Here is a 5,606-nt window from a genome sequence, read left to right on the forward strand (position 1 = left end):
GGCTGCTCAGCAGGGAGCTGGAGTGCTCAGCACGCGCGCGCTCGCTCCAAGCACATCCCTGACAACCCAGCCAGGGATGCTGGGTTCCCCTGGGCCGGGTACTTGGGAGAGTGCCGTAGGACTGCTAGCCCATCAGGGAATGGCCTGGTCTCCATGGCCATGGATAACAGGGAGCCTTGTTGAGCTCTGCTCTGTGGACCTTTTGGGGCGCGTAGGTCTTTGCAATCTCCATGCCACGCAGCTACGAGACAATGCAGCCCACGACTGATGGGGCTTATCGACAGCCTTTGTTGGGCGTTTTGGGGGTAGGAACGTGCTTTGCTGTGACCCGACAACAACGCAGGCTGGATGTGTAGCGCTGATCAGCTCAGCCCATATGCTCTGTCTTGCCTTCTCGGTTAAACAACATGTAAACCACGCTCAGACCTGCTCTGGGAACGAGGGGCATTTGGCGCTGTGATGCTGCCTTGAATTCCCTGTGCTCTGTGCCACCAAAGCTGCTGCTCTGAAGCTGTCTCCAGTGCATTGGCGATGGCTTTCTGGTGTCTTTCCCTGGTGTCTTTTCACATAAGGTCTGTCCTTAGCTGCATTGTTACTCTGCAACCGCCCCTCTTTATGCTGGGATCCTATTAGATCTCACAAGCTAAGCGGGCTTGGGCTGTGAGTACTTGTATGGAGCCTCCCCAGCAACAGCCTCCAAGGTGGGGCTGCAAAGGGAGTTGATGATTCAGCAGGAGACTCTTCAATTTCTTTTTAAAACAATCAAATGTGAGTGTTGCTGTTCAGTCACTGTGTTTGCGGGAACCTCTCCTTTGCCACAATGCGAATGTCGTTACCGCACAGAACAAATGGCAAACGCTGATCAGAGGCAGCAAAGAGAGCGAGGCCTGGAAAGGTTGCCTGACACATCCCCATTCTGGTTTTTCAGTTTTTAAAAGACAGTTTTAAGGTTGCTACATCAAGCGCCCTACAGTTCGGGGATGCCAGGGTTAAGACAGGCTGTGCAACTTTGATTCAGCCTGATTAACCCTGGTGCATATGCAGTCTTTAATTGCATGCAAGGGCAACCTTCATTGTGACAGTTCTTGACTTTCCAGTGTGTGACTGTGCTGCGTTTGTGGAGGTGACGTTGGTATATATCTGGCAAATATAAATAGCTGAAGCGATACTGTCAAATAGTACTAAAAATATTGTTTTCTTCCCTTCGTTATTAAGAACATCTCAGACAATCGAATCTGAAATGTGCAAAGTGACATTTAGCGTCTGTTCCATGTGCAGCCTTTCTTGGTGCTTTAACGTTAAAACGAGATGGGGTGGGCCAGAGACCTGGGCCACAAGGTTAATAAGAAAAGGAATAAAATCCATCCAAATATAACGACGCTGCTTAATGACACAGCGATTTTCAGCTTCATCGCACGTTCCAGACACCAGCTAATTAAGCCGCACAATACCCAGGTGAGGTACTTTAAGTAATTAAGTATAAAACAATTAAGAGGCCTCTTGTTGCTTTCAACCTCAGTTCAGCAGCAGTGATTAGAGCAGCGCCCAGGCTCAGGGAGAAGCCAGTGGCTGGTTGATGCTAATGTTCAGCTTGTCACCTTTTATCTGCGGGTCTCCTAGAGCGTCACAAAGATCTGTCGGGCTCCGTCCCACGAGGTGCTGGGAACTCTTCCAGCCTCAAGCCAGCATAACAAGTCCCCGTGCGGTCAGTGGTGCTGCCTGCATGCTTATAGTTAAATCCCTGCTCAGGTGCTTTGCTTTGCCAGAGCACTTGGTACCGTTCCACAGCTGGGGAAACTGAGCTAAAGAGCGGTGCTGGGACTTGCTGCAGCTCACGCAGTGAGTCTGGGGCCTGGCTCTGGAAGGGAGTGCTAGGGACCAGTTTTCCCTGGCCCACGCCTGGTGTCATTTTCAGCGGTGCACAGTGGGTGGAGCCATCTACATCCTCTCTCCCGCTTTGCAAGGGCCCAGCCAACAACCTCTCCCGAGCTTTGGTAAAGCTGCATTTCACAGCTGAGTCTCTAGATGTGGTTCTGACAAAGCTGGGCTCCCCCTGAGCCCTGCCCGGCTCCCTCCATTGGATCACTGCTCCATGCGATAACACCTGCAGAGCCCTAGCCGGGAGCCGGAAGAGGGGCTTTGGTAGAGGAAGCTGCAATGAGGCTGTTTAATACCCCCCCTGAGGAGAGGCATCAAATGAGGTAGAGCGACCCCGACCCTCCCAGCATGCTGGAACTGGACAGAGACCTGTGCTGCCCCCGCAGCCTTCCCACTGCTCAGCCCTTGGGCTGCATCAGCTCTGCACTGCCTTGGTCCCTGTTCTCCTCCTTGCTCTGATACCCAGGCCCCCCACAGATGGGGCCCGCAGGAGGAGAGAGCCCAGGGCTGTTGGGTTTAGGGTGGTTATTGCAGGGGGTGGCAGGGAGTCACACTGGTAGGGCAGGGGCTTCTCAACCTTTTTCTTTCCGAATCCCCCCACCAGGCTGTAAAACTCCCTGGCCCACCTGAGCCACACAGCTGTTTTTCTGCATATAGCAGCCAGGGCCAGTGATGGGGGTAGCAAGCTGGGAAATTGTCTGGGGCCCTGCGAAGCTAAGTTGCTCAGGCTTCGGCTTCAGCCCCAGGTGGCAGGGCCCAGGGCCCTGCGTTTAAGCCCCACACGGCCGGGCTTTGGCTTTCTGCCCTGGAACCCCAGCGAGTCTAACACTGCTTGGCTCTGAAACCTGCTCATGGCCCCCCTGGACCTATGGTTGAGAATTGCTGTAGTAGAAAACCTCCAGCCTCCTTAAACCACCAGTCACCTCCCAGCTCCAGCAAAGAGCACCAGCCAGGACTCCTGCTGGGGAGTGGTGAGTAGGTCTGCCCCAGCCCGCTGGCTGCAAAGGCATCGTGGGATGGTATCCTGTCAGCTGTCACATGCTGGGTGGGGGCAGCAAAGGGACTCAGCTCCCACGCTGCGTGACCTGATCGAAAAGGTTGCTGGGCTGTGAAGGAAGCCACCTCTGGCCTGCCTTGGTTTGAGAGAGGTTCACCTCCACGTAGGTGCAATGGAGCAGCCCTAGGACATCTTTCCTCCTGCCCCGAACACATCTTTTGGGTGAAATTTTCAGCCTGAGCTTTGTTTTTATGCCTGCAATTTTCTGGGTGCAAATAATCTCAAGGACAAAATTGCAACCAGCCATGCAGAGGCTGCTGAGATTGTGAGAACAATGCAGTCCTGATGTGTGGGCACAGCCAGGTACTCAGATGCCCGGCCCATGTGACACTAAGGACCTGGAAATAATTGCAAGGGGAAAATGGAGGCCAACTTTGGAGCAGCTGGCCCTTAAAAGCCACAGAAATTGCCCCCTCCCCCTGCCGTGTGCTGATCAGATGGGATCTCCCAGAAAGCCAGTCACAGAATGGCAGCCTGTTGTGAATGAGAGGGACCCACTGCAGTGAAGTCCCCCAACACGCAGACACGTGATCCTGGTGCACTGTCTGCAGTGTCTTTGCCTCCTTGGAAATGATCCTCTGCCTTCGATTCTTGCTTTCATAGAATCACAGAAGATTAGGGTTGGAAGGGACCTCAGGAGGTCATCTAGTCCAATCCCCTGCTCAAAGCAGAACCAACCCCAACTAAATCATCCCAGCCAGGGCTTTGTCAAGCCGGGCCTTAAAAACCTCTAAGGATGGAGATTCCACCACCTTTGTAGGTAACCCATTCCAGTGCTTCACCACCCTCCTAGTGAAATAGTGTTTCCTAATATCCAACCTAAACCTCCCCCACTGCAACTTGAGACCATTGCTCCTTGTTCTGTCATCTGCCACCACTGAGAACAGCCGAGCTCCATCCTCTTTGGGAACCCCCCTTCAGGTAGTTGAAAGCTCCTATCAAATCCCCTCTCACTCTTCTCTTCTGCAGACTAAACAAGCCCAGTTCCCTCAGCCTGTCCTCGTAAGTCATGTGCCTCAGCCCCCTAATAATTTTCGTTGCCCTCCGCTCTCCAATTTGTCCACATCCTTTCTGTAGTGGAGGGAACCAAAACTGGACGTGATACTCCAGGTGTGGCCTCAGCAGTGCGGAATAGAGGGGAATAATCACTTCCCTCGATCTGCTGGCAACGCTCCTACTAATACAGCCCAAAATGCCGTTAGCCTTCTTGGCAACAAGGGCACACTGCTGACTCATATCCAGCTTTTCGTCCACTGTAACCCCCAGGTCCTTTGCTGCAGCAGGGAAAGCTGTTTCAGCCCTCTCTGTTCCCGCTGTTTAGCTTGGAACAGACTTTCAGGGGGACTCGGAACACCCTTGACTGCTAGATGTTAAGGCCGGAAGGGACTGTACTGGTCATTTCAGCTGCCTTCCCAGCAGCACAAGCCAGAGAATGTCAGCCAGCGACGGCTGCACGGAGCCCAGAACTCCTGGCTGAGCTAGAGCAGAGCTAAGACTTGATTTAAAGTTTCTCATAGCAGCGAATCAACCACAACCCTTGGTGAGTTGTTCCAACGGGTGGTTCTCCTCACCGTTCAAAAATTGCACCTTAGTGTTAGGCTGATGTCATCCAGTGTCAATTTCCAGCCTGTGGCTGTTGTTTTGCCTTTGCTAGGTTACGGAGCCCTCTGCGATCAGAAATTTCCACCATGGGGAGGTACCTGTAGATTCTTTTTATATTACAGACCCCAGAACTGGCACTCTTCCTGTTTTCCCTCTTCAGGGCAAATGTTTGCAGCTTCAGAGTGGCATATTGTGGTTTAGCTTAAATCTGGTTTGAACTGATTTAAACTAAACTGAAATGAGTGCATTTACATGGGGCTGTGGGAGTCTTACTTTTAGTTATGCCAGTGCAGCTTTCCCATGTAGTCAAAGCCTTATAGACATTTTTAAAATTGCAAACGGAGTGTGTCGTAATCCCACGACTCTGGGAGCTGGGGCTTTAAGAAAAACACCAAACATCACATGACTCTCAATACCATGCTGAGCACTGAAGAGGGTAAGATTTCACGGGCGTATGGTGTATGCATTAAGCTAGGGCAGTGGTTCTCAATCTCCGGCCCAATCAGCACAGAGCTGAGGCCCAGGTGAAATCCTCACGGCCATACAGGTAGTATTGGAGGTGGGCCACATATGCGGCCCAGAGTGGTAAACAGGTTGGGAACCACTGAGCTAGGGGCACTGGCTGTTGCTGGTCCTGAATGAGGCAGAGTGGGGAGGGTGGGATATGAGGTGAGGGAATTATGGATTTTCCAGTTCTTTGGTTGCTTAAAAAAGCAAAATGTTTGGGTTGGAGTGAAAATGAAAATTTCCAACGTTTTGGGCAAATCAGCAAGTTGGAAAGCAATTTTGTTGGGTCAGATGAGAGAGAGCGAGAGAGAGAGTGTGTGTGTGAGACAGACAGACAAAATTCAAAACATTTGTTTCACATTAGATGATTTTTGGATTTAAAAACACAATAAAATTCAAGGCCCGAGTGAAGTGAAGAGTCATTTCACACCCAACCAGCCAAATATTTGGCTTAGACAATGTCAGAGTGAAATGTTTGGAGGTTAATGTTTTTTCCCTCTTAAATTAACAAGTCCGCAGACTCGAGCAGTGAGGAATCGTGACATGGAACCCGGGGGGGGGG

The sequence above is a fragment of the Terrapene carolina genome, unplaced genomic scaffold, assembly GCF_002925995.2.
Source record: "Terrapene carolina triunguis isolate 2854851 unplaced genomic scaffold, T_m_triunguis-2.0 Scaffold166, whole genome shotgun sequence".
NCBI classification, from domain to species: domain Eukaryota; kingdom Metazoa; phylum Chordata; order Testudines; family Emydidae; genus Terrapene; species Terrapene triunguis.